The 18,127-nt window shown below is 38.6% G+C and overlaps 1 long non-coding RNA gene across 1 annotated transcript; it reads left to right on the top strand.

The window, feature by feature from the left end:
- The first annotated feature begins 11,673 nt into the window (after positions 1–11,673).
- LOC131440848 (uncharacterized) lies at positions 11,674–14,673 on the top strand. The gene is made up of 3 exons (XR_009231537.1): positions 11,674–11,793; positions 12,771–12,841; positions 14,556–14,673. It is a non-coding gene; the product is annotated as an uncharacterized LOC131440848 (long non-coding RNA).
- Positions 14,674–18,127: the final 3,454 nt, after the last annotated feature.

Here is an 18,127-nt window from a genome sequence, read left to right as displayed (position 1 = left end):
CGCCACAGCACCAGCCTCATCCACTACAACAGTCCTCCTCATCTGCCTGGAGTGCCTGTGGCTCTTGGCCAGCAAATTGCATTTGGAGTCGAGTCAGAGCATCGTCTCTGACCCAAAGAGCAGCAAATCAGTCTGTCTCATAGTGTCCAGACTCCTCTCCCTCCATCCCTCCCTCCCTCCCTCCCCCACTCTCTTTCCCTCTCTGTGTTTCTTTTTGTTTCTCTGATGTAATTAAGCAAATGTGGTTACCATGAAATGACTCCCTGAGCTCCCAAAATAGTCGGGAGGTGTTAATCGAGGAGCCGCCTGTGGAGAGAGTGCTGCCGAGAATAGCATCAACACATCGCAACGATATCGTGGGGGCCATAACACCTCGTCTGCAGATGCTTTTCTGCCCTCTCTCCACGGGGTGAAGAAGAGAATCATCCCCCTTTTTCCTTCGATAACATTTGTGTAGTACGTACCACACAATCGGGGGTTTTAAGGGCATTTCAGACTATGAGCTTTCATAAGGGGGAATAAAGGAAATGCCTGTAGTTACATCAGGGTCTCAGATCCATTGCTGCCTCAAGCTACTGTATGATTTAGCAGATTTTTGAAATGCCATGCTTGAGGGCACCTCGCTATACAAAGCAACACAGGCTCCTTTGTAGAAATGTGAGCCATATTCATGCATATGCACCAAAAAGCTCACAAGATTAAAGTGTATCGCTGAAGACACCTTTGCACAAGTGCACATTTGTATTACCGGAGTTACGCAGCGGTTTGTGCTATCGGAAAAATGTACCAACACTTTCTGAAAGCTGAGAAGTCGCACGTCAAAGCCAGACATGCGGTTATTACTGTCATTTCACGTGCCGAAGAATCGGCACCTTTGTCACCAGAGAGGAGAGAGTGGGAAGAACACTTGAGACAAAGACTCTACCTTTTTTATTGTAAATATGTTTTATACTGTTCAAATTAACGCACACAAATCTGTCCTAATAAACCTTTTAGTTTTTCCATCATTTTAAATTGTTAAACAGTATTTTGACATGCAGTGCATTGCAAATAACTGCAAGATATTGGTTAGTTATTCTGGAAAAATTGGGAAATTCAGACGGACATTTTAAGTCTTAGGTGTTAAAGGGTTAAATGAGATGGAATCAAACCTTCGTCACATATTTGAGCCTTTATTTTTGCCCATTGGACAGACAACACAAGAATACAGTGAAAAGTCATTTACATTTTCTGTCCGAGAGCCTGAAGGAGAGATAGAGAGATAGAGAATGAAGATAATGTTTTCACTTCAGGACCTGCAGCCACACAGGAGGAACATGCTGTATATAACATGTATGTATACTGTGTGTCATATGACACATTCTGCATTTATCTTCAGTGGGGATACAAGATGACTCATGAAGAAATGCATGTAGAAATCCACGAGCAGAGCCACTGTGTTTATCACACACGTGTATTCCTGTTTTTTTGTCTACCTTATTGTAAAGCACTGTAACTATTTGGACACCATAAATATATATATATACTCTCTCCTTGTGTATTATCTGATCGCCCCTCCTTTGTCCCTGCTATGAATGAATGTCATACAACATATCTTGCGTGTCCTTGCATCTTTCAGCCGCAGCCTTTTCATTTCCATCTCCACGCTCCTCCACCGCCGCCCTCCGGGAAGGACCTTGTTATCTGTGGAGCCAGTGTGAGGGATGACACGCAAAGCCATGTGGCTGCTTCACCTATACACTGTATTTTTTACTGCTTTTCCTATGACAGCTCTGATTTTTTTACGCCTTTGATTTAATTTTCTTTCCAACCTTTAAATTTACACGTTTTTGCATTTGGATTTTCAGCAAGTAGCTGAACCCTTGTACTTGGGTGGTGTGAATTCATGTTGGCTGTGTTTTTTTTTTTTTTTTTTTTTTACCTTAGACATTTTTTTAAAGGAACCTTTGAATGAAAGCTTTTTGAATTTGGACTTTTAGCTTTTAATAACAGTAATAAAATAAAGTAAAACGTTCATGTGTCTTTACAAACACAGTGAATGCATTTTCTAAATCATAAATTAATACATGGACAGTATAAGGTTACTTTTAAAGCTTATGGTTATAGATAGATAGATAGATAGATAGATAGATAGATAGGATGTATTATTCTGTCACACTCTTAAAATAGCCCATGAAAGTAAACATTTCTGGTAAATACAATGTACCACCATCAATAAAAGCATGACCCTAAAATAGTGACCAGCACAAAAAAAAAATCATGCATAAAACATGTGATCTGAAGCCGGGTTTCATGTGTTGGATCAGCTCCATTTGTGGTGGTGGTGTCTACAGCTCAGTTGTACAGATCGATGTTTGCTGGTGTCTAAAAGCACATGGATCCTCTCGCTGGCTAAAAAACGCTTCTCTCTTTCTCTCTCTCTCTCTTGGCCTTTCATCTTTCATGTGGGCTCGGGGCATTGATTGCGCGAGCAGGGAGCCACTGACATTAAAACGTGACCACTGTCTTTTATTCCGCCCCCCCCTCACTTTCACCAATGCATGGAATTACAGGCACTCGTCAGGTTGCCAGGTTACACTGCGGGATTTAGTTCAAAAAGGCAGGATTATGTATCACGTACTGTGTGACGGAGAGAAAAATGTCCTACAGCGAATGTGGAAGGATGATTTATGAGCAAAAAAACATCATGGGGTAAATTTAACACATATTCAGTTAGTCACAGCAAGACAACAATTTGTGAAACGCCTTATGTATTAAACTTGCACTCCTGGTGTAAGACATAAGCAGAATTTAGCAAAACAATATTACTCAGCCCCAATTCATTGATTGTATTTTAGTCTACATGACCTCTAATTTTACTTCTGCGCCTTTCTAAATGTTTATAACATACATTATACTGTATATAAGTACACATATGAGCCTGCACATGGTAAATAAAGACAGAAGAAACTCTAGTTTTTATAACATTCTCCTGGGGAACTTGGCTTGTAATTGGAGGGTTGCCAATTTGAACAGGTCAAGGGCTGGGGTACCTTGCTCCCATTGCTTGGGTAATTGGACACTCTAAAATTGACCCCAACCGCAGGGGGCCACATCCAGTGCTCCTAGTGTCGGCCCCAAACACAGACAAATGGAAGGACTGCGTCAGGAAGGACATATGGTGTTAAAAAAAACAAAAAACTCTGCCAAATCAAATTTATGGATCACTGAAAAAAGCAGGTTATACAATGTGGTGAACCTGAGAGAGGGAGAAACTGGAAGTGAAAGAGGATTAAATGACTTAAATGTCTTTTGAAAAGGGACGCTGAAAATGTCTGTATGTCACATGTAGCCGTCATTAATCATAATATGATGACGCTCATGCAGCAGAGCAGGAAGACAATCTTTGGTATTAAAAAGTTCCTAAATCTAAAGGTCCAATGTGTAACATTTAGGAATCTGTACTATTGGCAGACATTACATTTTCACAGTTTTCAAGATAGTCTTCACTGATGCCCCCTCCACCTCATAATTTATTTGTTTCTTTGCATCATGCTTGAAGTGCATGGGTGCAGGGTTTGAGCCATGCTTGGAACAAGGTTCTTTCTTCATGGAGTTTGCATGTTCTCCCTGTGTGTGCGTGGGTTTTCTCTGGGCTCTCCAGTTTCCTCCCACAGTCCAAAAACATGCAATAAAATCTAGGGATTAATATCAACATGGGGATTAGGTAAATTGGACACTCTAAATTGACCGTCAGTGTGAGAGAGGATGGTTATTTGTCTCTACATGGCCCTGCGATGGACTGACGATCTGTCCAGGGTGTACCCCGCCTATCCCTATAGCCCAACGTCAGCTGAGATTCGCACAGCACCTCCGGTGACCCTCATGTGGAGGATGAAGTGGTAGAAAATGGATGGAATTCATCTGGTGTGCAACGACCTTTAAAATAAGCCCTATGCTCTTTCAGCAAAGGTGTTGCTTTGTGTAAGCCACCATCTTACGCCGCAGCCTGAAAGGACAAACCAGCCTGTGCAGTCCTCTGGACTTTTAGTGCAGTATTTCAGGCCTGAGGTCTATAATATGTGGCGTGTGATGTGTTTATTTGAAACGGCGCAAGAATCAAAACGGAGAGTTTAATTGTCAACCGTGTCTGCACCCATGCGTGTGTGCGTTTCCAAAGCAGTAATTCATTTATCTCGACACCAAAAAGCAAACAGGGGAGAAAAAAAAGAAAGAAGATGCTGTTTGCTTCATTCATCACTCAGGATGACAAGTCTCTTCAGCTTCTCAGAACATCAACTTCATTGAAATGCCTGCAGTGCATTCAAGGTCCTCATGAACAAACATGTGGCTCTGTGGACGACCCTGAAGCAGAAATCCTCCCGATGTTTACTCTGACACACGATCAACTTGATGAATTTGTTTGCATGCGCATCTTCATTAGGCCCCGGACTTAAACCTTAACCAATCCGATCCCTCGCTTAATTGTGAGCCTTATTGGAGGATTGATTATAATTACACTTGCTTGATGGGAAGTTAATATCTGTCAATTATGCAAGAGACAACGGAATAACAAAGATGAAACACGGCTCATGGTTATTCCCCTGCTGATGATTTGTTTGGAGTGGAGGATGACAGAGACTGCAGCCTGGTCTCAATCTGTCTTCAAGAAGAAATAGACTTGAATGTTAAATACATAAAAAAAAAAGGAGAAAAAATCTATCTAAAGTACCTTAATAATGTGTGCTCTTTCAAAAGCAATACAAAAATTCACATTCAGCACTTCAATACAAAGCAGAAGTACCTCTGGCAGTGATTAGAGTTTAGGTATATTGAATTCTTCAAAGGCTTTCCTATAGCTAATCTCGAGATGTTTGATGGGGTTCAACTAGGGGTTATCTTGTCTATTTGGTATGTATTTAGTGAATATTTACTTTTACTTTCCACGTTCAAACACAAATGTGTCCTTTTTACCTCAAATTGTTTAACTGCAGAACCTGTTCTTTATTACTTTCACTCAGGTAAAGGAAGTTCTACTTTTTCCAGAGAATAACGAAAGTGCACTGGATCTTATTTTAGACACGGTCATTTCTTACTGTTTTTAATTATCATCTTACACTCTTCAAGTTTGTCAGTTTTTAATTAATATTTTGTCATAACCAGACATGTTTGCCCTGCATCTATATTTGTTATATTTTATACTATATAACTTGCAAATGCAGGGCATTGATGCTCTCTCAGTATCTCTGTTTTCATCAAGGCAAGGCAGTTCTATTGATTAAAAATTAGAAACACACAACACACAAATTTAACAAAAAATCTACCAAAATAAAAATAAAGGAAAGTGCAGAACACCAGGGGGAGAGAAACCAACAAAAAGCTAGACTAGAATAGAGAATACAATATAATCCTGCAGCATGATCCAAACACAAAGTTGAATGAATGTTCACCTTTTGGCGATTTTGCACTAATCGTATTTGAACAAACTCGTCCTAGAGCTTTTGATGCGATAATCTTCGATTAATCTTATTTTCTTGTTGCCGTTGTTTCCTATGCACCAAAACACCAAAGCAAATTCCTTGTATTTCCATAATCATTCAAACAAATTCTGATTCGAAAGTGTCTGTGGTTTTCTAAAGGCATCTGTTGATGAGCAGAGTCAATGAAAAGAATATTCAGAAGTCAAAACAGGGCACTTGAGACACAAATGCAAACTGCAGTGAAATTAATAATTGCACTGATGTTAAAAAAGATGCAAGTGCACACATAGATTTGGTGTCTGCACTTACATTTCCCTGATTCCAACCGGCTTCAACCTTGAGCTGCAGCCAAATGCCAGACAGGCGCCCCACACACACACACACACACCAGCCACCACAGCCAGACAACACACACTCACACACACACACACTGCTGTTCTGAGGCCTGCTTCCAGCACAGCTCCGAGTTTGTGCCAGCGCTGTCATTGCCGCTCCAAACACACTCCTTGATAACGCCAGAGAGACTCACAGGGAGAAGCTCCTGCCAACACAGTATCTGATTTAGCGATGGCTTCATGCTATTAAACCACAGTGATCATCTTATGGAGAAACCTGGCACGGGTGTGAGAGAGGGAAGATGGGGGAGGGAAAATAAGTCATTGGATTATTTGATTAGGCTCCACCCATTACAGATGCTACTTTGATTCAGGCCTGTAGCGCCTCAAGAAAGCACTTGTATTATTTAATTTAATAACAGTTATATGGCGGGGTTGTTTTTTTTGTATATATATATATATATATATATATATATATATTTTTTTTTTCAGACTCCCCTTTACTGGAAAGCCGGCAGGCTGCAAGCAAAATACAATCAAGACTTATTGGTTTTCAGTACACCTTTAATACCAGGCTTTGTTTGACCAAGTGATGCAGGGATAATAATCCAGATAGTTTCCACTTCCACTTCAAACTTTTTCAAGGAAATGTGTATTTCAATTTCATAAAAAAATCTGCGCAGATGTTAACCCTTAGAATACAGAGCATTCTGGCTGCTTCTTTCCCTTACTATGTTTAAATGTACAGTATATACAGGGGCTATAAGAATGAGCAAGAGTGTCTCATATCCTTTTGTCAGCACAATAGACAATCTGATGAAAACAAAAATTCATTTTCACCAAATATATAAACACACCTGAGAAAAAAGTATGTGTAAAGGCGACATAGAATGCTTGTATCGCACGTATATGTTAGTTATGGAGGTCTACTTACATATATTAACTTGTTTTCATGGTTATAAACTTACTAGTCGCTGCAAACGAGCCGATCAAAATATCTCCTCACTGACGCTCTCGTCAGTCGCGCTGTCTCAGACCAAAACCACACCCCCAGAACGTGGACTGTGTTGTGATTGGCCAGCCAACGAGAGCTTTCCTATTGTCCTGTGATTGGCCAGGTACCTGGAAGTGACGTAATAGATAGGCCAGCTCTCAGAAACACAGCTCCCCCTCTGGCACGGTGGATGCTCTGCATCTCAGCAGCTACAACGAGAGTAGTTCTTCTTCTTCTGCGGTTGAATGTACGCAACTGGATGTGCCCGGACTAGTGCCCGCACCGGGAGGCGCTACGGTGGTGAGAGGAGTGGTGAGGATTTCTGATGACGACATCAAATTAAGGAAGTGCCGATCCGCTTCGCAGAGCCCAGGAAAACAATACAAGACTATTTTCTCAGCAGTGGCTGAACTGTTTGTTCTGAAACGTTAGTGTTTCATAAATGAGGTAATGACGCAGATACACACACACACAAACGCAGCGTTTATTGGAGCTTCCGGTCTATGTCGCCTTTAATATTACATTGAATTTGTGAAATTTGGAAATACGACACAGTTCACCTGGAGTAACGGAAAACAAAACTTTATATCACTTCTAAAAATGCGATATAAAATGAATCATAACTTTGACTCAACAACACATAAGAAGAAAAAAAAAAGAGTATGTGACCCATAAACGCACACCGCCAGGATGTCCAAATAAGGAGTTGTGTATTATTCCTACGGCAATTTACCATGGGGGCACTAAAGGTTAAAGGAGACATAAATTGTAATAATAAGTTATTAATTTCAAGGCTTTTTTTATATTCAAAATGTGATCAACTGCAATGTGTTCATTCATTTCCTTTTTAAATTATCACTTGCAATAATTGAATTACGCTCTGATTGAATTGCACCAAAAAAAGACCATGAGATGTTTTGAATCCCCGGAGGCTGAAATTGAAAAGCACCATTTGTTGTACAGAAAGTACCTGAGTGAAAATTGGTTTGGAATTAAAAAGACAAACGATCAAGGATGTTCTCGTTTGTTTCTTTTTCGTGGCTCGTTATAAATGCCTCGTTGATTTACACGACAAACAACAGAAGAACCATCGCCGATGTGAAGCGTTAGTCTGATAGAATTAAAAAGCACCGACCTTTAAATCAGCTTAGACTCCATTTAACGACCAAATGCATCACCTAAAACAACAAACATATTCTAAAGGTATAAGGACATCTTCTTGTTTGCCTCAATCTGCATCTAAGCTTCATTTTTGCATGTTTTCTTCCTTCAGTTCCGCAGCTGCAGCTTCTCTCATCAAAGTGTCATCTCATTGATATTTGCACAGGAGTGATACAGATGTTTCCCTCTTGATATACAGCAAACACACACACACACAAACACACTGTACTTTCTTAAAGGGCGAGTGATATTAATCACTTCCAGTCAAGTCAAGTCCCTTTATCTGTTCCTGTAGATTTGTTTTCGCAGTTTTTTGGAGTGTATTGAAGACGACACTTTGCATTACCGTATACGTAAACGTTTGTGCTATTAGACAAATTCCAACAGTTTGCCGTTGCAGACTCAAACTTAAGGTTATTTTAAATATGTTTTATACTGTGCAAAATCATACAACTACAATGTTTTGTCTAAATAAACCTTTTTGTTTTTCTTCATTTTAAATTGTTAATACACTATTTTAACATGCAGTAAATTGTTAATAACTGCCAGATATTGAAAGTTGAAAGCAAAAAAAACATTTTCTGGCATTTTGAGGCTTAGGTGTTAAAGTGTTAAGACAGAAGCATCATTTAACAAAGCATCTTACATACATTACAGACAGGGCAGACATGATTAGTGAAATAATGTAAAAAAGAAACAAAAAAAAGCCCAACTTAAATACATGATAATAAATAAATAACAGAACCACTGAACCACTGAACCAGAACTTGAATACAAATAAATAAAATGAATATACTGAGAATTAAAAATATGGAAGAAAAAAAGTAAACAGATAATGCGCAATATTACTTTGTGCAATGGCTTCTGGAACAAAGCAGCTTTTTTGTTTTTGTTTTAATAGGACTGTAAACCTACATCCAGAGGCTGCAGTTCATCATCTAAAATGGAATTTGCTGCATGGAGCACAGGTTTGCTGTGTTAAGCTGAGGCTCACTGATTATCCAGCTACGACCACTTAACAATCTGAAGAAGAGCCTTTTTGCTCTTAAGAGACAAGTTTCCCTATGACGCAATAAGATGAAAGGATAAAACAGATTCAATAAAAGCGATGATAAAACAGAGTTGACATGGTTTTGTCAATGTGGAAAGGGCCTCTTGTTACACACAATCTCACAGTTTAGTGTGTGTGTGTGTTTGTGCATTAAATGATAAGTAATGACAATTACTGAAAGGGAAATATAAAATGAGAGTTTTTTTTTACCTAGCTACCTAACTACCAAACTACCTATATCTGGTAACTTTTGGTGATGTATTTTCAACACATTTAAATAGTGCACTGACTGACCTTTAAAAAGGGCTGGCAGTGGAGGAATATTTTTTTTGTTGATTCAAGTCAAGTGCAAGTAATATAGATATTTGAGAGGCAAGTGTTTTCAAGTGAGCGTTAGACTCCCAGTGGTGGAAATAATCAATACATGAGAGACTTCAAGACCAATCCAACAAAGCATAAATGATACTGGGACAAAAATACTTACCACATAGGTGATAAAAATGCAAAAACATATATGCACTTGAAAAAAAAAAATTTCGGTTGTTTTTGCACTTTTGATTTTTGCATTACTTGTTGCCTTTTGCTGTATTATGGTAGCATCTGCTGAGTAGTAGCCTCAGGTTATTTTCTTTTGTTTAGTTCTGCTGATTTAGAGGTTTTACATTTTTTAGTGTTTGGTAATAAAGACTTCATTTTCTGCCCAGTTGGTCTCCTTGTTTAAGATTTCCTTTCCAGCTACAGCCCAGCTATTTGAGTTTCACTTAAATCAATTATTTGAAAATGCATCTCAATGTCTAAAATATATTTCCTGGGGTAATATTCAGTCCCTAATTTCACTCCACTCGGAATAACCTACCAGCCTCCAGTCCCACTCGTCACATAAAACTCTTTTTTCTTGTCGGAGAAGGACATTCTATTGAGTATACAATTATACATTTTATATTTTTCCTCTTTGAGTCACCAAGGCTACAGAATATTATGCACACCTGAGTGGATGGGTTGTGTTTGAACCAAATATTTGACCTTGTGTGTGTATGTGCGTGCGTGTGTTCCCCTCTGAAGTGTGATATCCAAGCTGAGCCAATTCCCACGGTTTAAACTCTGTGGCACACGCTGCTCCGAAAATCTCGTGTCAGAGAGCAGGGGATTGGACAGCGATGATGTAATCTACCTGATGAATGCATCTGTTCCCTCCTCCGCCTCATTGTCCAGGCAGTCGGCCAGGCTGCATGAGCTCATGTGTCCTTGGGATAAAAAAAATGGTGGGTGGGTGGGTGAGTGGGGGCAACTTTCATTCTTAAGTAGCCTCTTGACAAATGAAATGGGACTGAGCCACTTTTCTTGTTTCTTTTCTTTGCAATTTTTTCAAAAAACAATTCAGAGAATAAGAGCAGTGGCCAGTTAGACTGCATTTCATCTGTGGACTGGGTCCTCAGTGAGGCTACAGAAGAAATGACACAGTTTTGCCTCCTTAACATTAAAGATGAAGATGAACTGTAATGCTTATCACACTAATATAATGTGATTTGTAATTATATATTATGATTTAATTATATATTATTCAATTTTGATATGAAATTGTATTTCATCTTGGTTAAATATGGAGCTAAATGATACCAGGGTGAATTTAAATTGATTATTTCCTCCAAAAAACGTTTTTAAATGAGTCTTGTCAAAGCAACAATGCTTTTCTAGATATTATTTTGCCCGGAAATGAATGTAATGTAGTTATAGGCGCAGAGCACTGTCTTTGAGGCACAATGTTTTGTCAACACTGACATCTGCTGGAGGAATATTGTAACTTCACAAAAAGCCCAAGCAAGGTATACTTTTTTATATTATTATTTTAGCTCAGACATATACATGTGAACACATAATATTTAAGGCACATAATAATAATATTTTATGATGAATGATACCTCATGCAGCACTGATGTGGTGTTTTCATAAGATGCAATAATCTTGGTTGAAGGGGATAACATGTGTGATGAAATGCTGACACTTGGTGGTCAAATATGTGTATGACAAAAGGAGTTAAGAATTACATTTTTCTTTTGTTTAATTCTAATGCATTACAAAAAAATTAAAACAAATTAAATAAAAATGTTTATATATTTCCAATAAAGTGGCCAGATTCTAATGTGATGCTATTTGGAAGTTTGTGTTCATTTCAGTTTAATGCTTCACTATTTTGGGTGTAAATTATTGAACTATTTAACTCTTAACCACTTCAATACATTCAAATAAACATGTATCTGTCATAAGTGGCCTGCTTTTTACTATGTTTTGTGTTGTATATATATATATATATATATTTATGTATATATATAGCTTTATTTTTTATTATATTTTATTATTATCTATTCGAAGAGGTGGAAGATAACAAATCACATTTGCCCTGATTACAAAATGTACAAATGAGGCGGTCTTCTTGTACACCTGCTTTTTAAACCTCGAATCTTACTTAAGTATATTTGACTTCATCACTATTTTATTTGTAAGTTTCACATTTAATAATTTAAAAACGTATTAAAGAAATCCAAATAAACATTTTCATGACGAAACAGTAGTGCAGCGTGCAGAGCAGGTGATTTGCCAATTGCCCAGCCAATCACAGCTCAGCATTACGCCCACCTTTAAGTCACATGATCTCATTAACTACTTAGCAACGTAGCAAAAAGTACCAACACAAGTAATGTTTTATTAATGCTTTTATGTTGAATTAATGGAGTCTCTCACCACTCACTGTCGAAGAAGGGACTCGTTATTGACACGGTTTCGAACTGGACTTTGGTGAGTTGTGTCACGTGAATGTGTCTAATTTGATGTTGTCCTCCGCCAGTTGTTGGCGCTAGCCTAGCCACGTGCACTTGGAGCTAACTTTGTGTACACTTAATGTCAAAGCTCATTAAGTAAGTTAACTAACACACTATTTAGCAACCGCAGCAATAACTATATCGATTTAGCAAAAAAAGATATCAATAATGACAATACAGAGCTGAATTTCAAAATAAAAGCTGTTATTTTCGTGTTTTGTATGTGTTGTTGTTTGTTAATACTCAGATACTCGACAGAATCAGACTAAAATGATAATAATCTGCACATAATTACAACGACTTACAACGACTTACATTAAATAATCTTATACATGTATACAATGTAATGTTAGGACCCAATGCAGCAACATATCTATGTTTATATTATAATTTAATGTAAAATATTATTATAGTTGCATTTGACTTACTGTATTCACATGCATTATTACGTGAAAAACATGTCAGACAACATTTGTCTTCAGCAGCAAGTTATCAAGTTATAATGCTTATGCTGCTTATTTATTCAGTGTTCTGTGTTTTAAACTTCATTGAAGCATGTGCAGGCACTTTGGGAAACTCAAGTTGTTTTTAAATGAGCTATTGTATAACAAAAAACTTGACCCTGACCTTTATTAGATCCATGATAGGGACATTTTTATAGTGGCACAGATAGTGAAAAAAGGTAATGGTAATTATAAACGTGAATGTGAGTTGTATTTCTTATTCCACAATATACTTTTCTAAACATTCTACATTTTCACTGGTATGTGATTTGAGCTCCTTCGTAACTGAAGTTGAGACATCTTGTGCAAGATGACAAGGGCAGTGATGGATGGGACATAGAAGAATTGATTGAGAGTCTAATATGGGAAATGATTTTCTCTCTCTCTCTCTCTCTCTCTCTCTCTCTCTCCCACCCCTCCCTCTCCCACCCTCCCTTTCCTTCTTTTGCAGTTGTATTGCAGTAAAACAAGTCATGGCCTTTGCACAAACCATTTTTAACTCCACAGAGGAAGAATGAGCAGGTAAATGTCTGAACTGCTGACATCTTTTTGCACCTGATGAAAACATACAGCAGTCGGATGTGTGTGTGTGTGTGTGTGTGTGTGTGTGTGTGTGTGTGTGTGTATACATATATAAAGTTTATATGCTTAATAAACAAACATCTATGTTAAATCAGGTGTCTGAATATGTGCAGAAATGGAGACAAACTCAACTAAATCTCAGGGTACCTCACAATTCAAAACAGCATATTTATTGATCCATATTTAAATAGTTTGATTTGTTTACCTCACTTTTCTTTAATTATCACAAATGGGACAACATATTTCTGAGGAAACCAGAAAAACAGTGAGCAGCAGACATTAATTCAGTCTAGCAGTAGTGGGGTACACCCAAACAAAAGTGTTTTTCTTTTTATGCTCTATGCATTTATAGAAAAGATATTGATAACAACACAATAATTGGGAAAGAGATGCTGCAGCAATCAGCGGAATCTCTACAGACCCTCCAGACTACTGCCAAAAAAATTTAATACATTTAAAAAAATACTTACCATACTGCTAGCTCAGTATTTATTTAACTCTGAGACACTAGTGAGCACAAGTAAGATGTTTGTTTCTCTAAAATGCCTGATGATTGTTTATTCTTCATTGATTCATAATCATTCAAAAGAAAGTAGCAATTCCACTAAAAACAAGTTATTTCTCCCTTTTTTAAACCTTTTTGTTTGTCAAATCTCTGTAAATGACTAAATTACCTGTTCTTACAAAGGATAAGTACATGTCACCTGGCTTGAATTTATCTCTTGGTAATGATTTCATGATCACAAAGTGAATCCGACCATTTCTTTGTGTTTAAGCGGGAAGCTGAGAGTAAGTGAGATGTCAGATTTGAGCGCCACATTATACATGTAATAACAGTTTATGGATATAATCCATCACTGCTGTCCTGTGTCACATCAGCCAGTGGAGGAAGAAAAAAAAAGTTGATCTGTCTCCCTGTGTCATCGTTTTTCTCTGTATTAGATGACAAATAATTGGTCATTCATCAATAACAATAGATGAAAGCTGGAATGATTTATTGCCTTTATAACAAAAATTGGGCTGGTCCTGTGGTGATGATGATGGAGCTTTCTGGTCAGTCAGGCAGAAAGGGGGGAAAGAATGAAGAGAGTGAGGGAAAGGAGCGACTGACGAGATTAGAAGTGGAGAAAAGAGGACGGAAGATAAAAAAAAAAAGAGGAAGCACAAAAGAAAATGAGGATGGGAATAAAACAAGAAAGACTCAATAATAAGGCAGGAAGGGATGAAAAACCTGCTTCAGTGGATGATTTGCTTCACAAATGAAACAAAAATACTGGTAGTGTGGTACATCACCTCATTTACTGCACGTCAGTTAGTGGATTTTTCAATCACAAAAAAAATTACTTGACATTTATGACTTTTTTTTGATTTAGCATTTTCACTTGAAATTAATAAAATTAAAAAAAATGTTCAAAAGGCACAATTGAAAACCAAATACAAAAAGCAATTAAAAAAAATCTGAGTGTCCTATTCAGTAGCAGTATCCTTTTTGAAAAGCAGATGGTTGCAAACTACATTATGCCTCTTTCACTTACTTAGTTCCGGCTGCTCTGTAACTGACCGCCTATCAAGTCATGATGGATCACTCTAACCTGATAATACTGCACAGTTGCAAGATGTGAACACAATGCAATCCTTTTATTGACCGCTTCAGTGAACCACAGATCCTCCGCTGATTACCACCTTGCTGTGATAGTGACAGAGGCCTCTCCATCTTCTGCCATCAGAGCTTGTCCTCCTCGACTGCCCTGTATGGGATTTGGGGTTGGAGCTGGGTGAAAATCTGAAAATGTAAGGGCATGAGTATTACCAGTCACAGTCTAACTTCATTTTATTAGCATGATCCTGTGTTTTCCATTCAGCAGTTGTCATTTTTTTTGCTATTTCCCCTCTATCAACAGAGAACAAGTAGCTAAATATTTAAAATGATGGTGAATTCACAATTCTATAAGTTTGAACATGTTTAGCAATACTTTTCCATACGTCATGTTAATCCACAGGGATACAAAAACGGCTGTTTGAGGATTAATCGACGCGTGGGCCTCATGTGATGATCAAGATATTCACCTGAATGTGAGTTGCATGCTTTTCATTGTGGTTGCCGTTGTGAGCTGCCTGTTTGTGCTTACAATCATTTGAAAGTTAACCTTATTGTGCTTATTTTTTAGCATGAATTTAGTCATTTTTATGTACAATTAGACCATGGAAATATGTTTTTTGGTTTTGACGTAGTGCGTATCAACATGTAGGCTTCAGAACATACCACGTTGCTTTTTCCTTGGTGATATATATTTGGTTTGGCTGTTAATTTGTCAAAGTAATTAACAGAAAAGTGGAAGAGTGAAAGTGCCTGACTCAGTCCCAGAGCTTTTTCTCGTAGCCGTCACTGCAGCTACTTCATCTGAGCTGAGCATTGATGGAGCTAGTGTGGCACACTTATCAAAAGTCATAATCTCTGTATTTATCTGGCCAGTAGCCGAGCTGGCAGGTCCTCCGTCACAGAACAAACTGGATCCACGACCTGCCAAAGCCTTGTCCCAATCGATAGATCCAGTTACAGTAAGAAGCTGTTTACCTCGTTCATCGTGGAAGGAATTGCAGCCAAGCTCGCGGGCTCAGTCGTGCTCTCGTTGCATTCTGGGAAGGCTGACAGACACGTGGAGCCTCTGTTGTGGAGAGTTGTTGAACATTGAGTTTCAATTCTGAGGATGAGTGGTGGAGGATTTGGAGGGACAGCTGGCAAATAGAGCAGTCTGAGAGGTTCTGGTAGAGTTTTGTTCCTTCTCCCTTTTTGTTCATTTTTAGATGTGCATCATTTTGAACTAGTGCAGTACCAGTTTAATATTATATTTCAATGTTCGAAGGGTGGTCGGGTGTTGTTTTTGGACATGTGGGAGGAAATCCACCCCCTCCAAAACCTATGAGCACACATGCAAAGTCCACACAGAAAGGCCCGGACTGGAATGCAAACCAGCAACCATCTTGCTGTGAGGCAACAGTCACATGCACCACTGTGTGGCCCTTCTTTTAATGATACATCTATCTCAATTCTACCAATATCTCTTGCATCCTCTCATCCGCTCTGATGTTAATGGACAACTTTCTTTACCTACCGTTGCTCTCTCCTCCCACCCTTGTTCCCTCACTCCTTCCCTCCTCCGTCCTTGCCTCCCCTGCCCCTGGTGTCATTTGGTCTTCCTTGCAGATCACGGTCTCCTCTCTTCTGCTTCTCTGACTTGTATAATTCTGTTCACTCTCCCCTCCCTGAGTAATTGAAGTAATTTCCCACCTTGGCTATGATGAATGTGTCCCATGATCCCGCCATGCCCTTCTACTTTAGCCGGCCTAATTAAAGAAAACATTCCATGATTGCCTATTTTTCCTCGAGCGTGACAACCTATTATTCTCCCTAGCACCTGATTAGAGAGTTATTATGCTTAGATTTAGATTGATTTAACCGGGCAGCCTAATAAAAGACTACTTGGGGTTTGATTTAAAGTGGGGGAATTGCAGGTTTTGGAGCCAGTCACGGTGTGTAATTGTTATTACTGGTTCATGATATGAGCAGAGTGGCAGAGAGAGGGGAGTTGGTGAAATTGAATTAGAAAATTAGAAGGTCACTTGGCGAAACAACAGGTGACATTTTGGGACATTCCTGCCACGATAGAGCTGTCAGGAGGAGGGGCGTCCAGGCACAGATTTGTCCGGAATGATAAATCACATCCATCAGGGCCTGCAGAAAGTGACATATTTCTATCAAAGCAAGATTAATCTCTCCATCAGCCTCCGCAGCGTGGCTCATAATCATCTACAAGAATTGTTTGCAGAATGCGTAAATTGACTGGTGTTTGTGTTGTGGTGCTCTGCCCTCGGTTAGTAATGTCTCAATAAAAGTCAAATGGGGATTAACCAGCTGCTCAGGTTTCTCTTAAAATAATTGTATTTTTTTTTTTACAAGGTAACTATGGCATCTTTTAATTGAAATGAATGATTTGTTTGGCTGTGTAAGGAAAAATATAGGATTTTCGTAGTACTCTTAAGTCAATTGACAGTGACCTCACTACAGTATATGATGCCTAATGTCATAAAACTGAAGACGAATAGTAATAAAATGCATTTAGGATTCCACAAGAACATACATCCTACATTACTGAAATTAATCCAGGAGTTTATTGCTTGAACCAGGAGTTTATTTAAGGCTTAGCTTTAAGGCCCGACAACACTCAAATTAAAGGTGACATTCATGTTTTCTTTTAAGGTCAGAATATACAGACCAGTGTCCTGCGAAGATGGTAGAAGCTGACGAAATCTAGTTGTTCTTAAAATGTTATTTTATTTCAGTAGTTTTGGTTTCATCCTGAACACTGCTTAATAAAACCAGAACCTCAGTTACACATCTTTACCTACGAGGTATTAAATAACTAAAATGTCATCTTTCTGTAAGTGTTAGGCCGTTTTTTTCCCCCAAATGTTATGGGGGACCCACTTTAGAGATGACTAATGACACAGGCATCCTTTTGGTAGCACCTAATAATATTTTGAATACAAATAAATGTGTTATTTAATTAGGGTTAATTAAAAATCCTGGATAAATGTATTTAGTGACCCAAAACAAATCTCCTGTGACCTGTGGGTCTGACTGTGTTACGCTTAATGTGTGAAATGTTAAAACTATTCAGTTTCTTACTGATGCTCTTCCACTGATACTTCATGCTTCAGCTACACATCTGCAACTCCACAGTAATTAAGTTTTTCAGCATTCCGCTGACACAGTGCTATAAAGCAGGGTCTTTCATCCGTAGTTGCTCTTAGTGCCGTCCAGCTTGAACCTGGAACATTACACTAAATCTCCAAAGGCAAAAAGCATAATTTTCAAAACGAACCTACCCAAAACACATTTGATTGGTACCGACTTTGGCTAACATCCGTTTTGACACCCGAAAGCTGAATGATGGCTCGTCCTCTCCATTGCCTCCCTCAGATCTTGTTAGCATAAATGCACTTACTGACGCGCCTGAGCAGCATTTTGATAAATGGCACGATTAGAGGTAAAATGAACAATTTGAGTCAGGCCATGCCATGAACGCACAGAGACTTTAACTTAAAGCTCACTGTCACGGGGGCGAATCAAGTCCATCTTTCATGTCTGAAATCAAGCAGTTGTCGGAGTGAGCTCGCTGTAAGTTGTCTTTGACATGTATTCACTGTTGGGATTATTGGCAGTCA

The sequence above is a fragment of the Solea solea genome, chromosome 2 (genome assembly GCF_958295425.1).
Source record: "Solea solea chromosome 2, fSolSol10.1, whole genome shotgun sequence".
Taxonomy (NCBI): domain Eukaryota; kingdom Metazoa; phylum Chordata; class Actinopteri; order Pleuronectiformes; family Soleidae; genus Solea; species Solea solea.
This window is presented reverse-complemented; position numbering and strand designations above follow the sequence as displayed.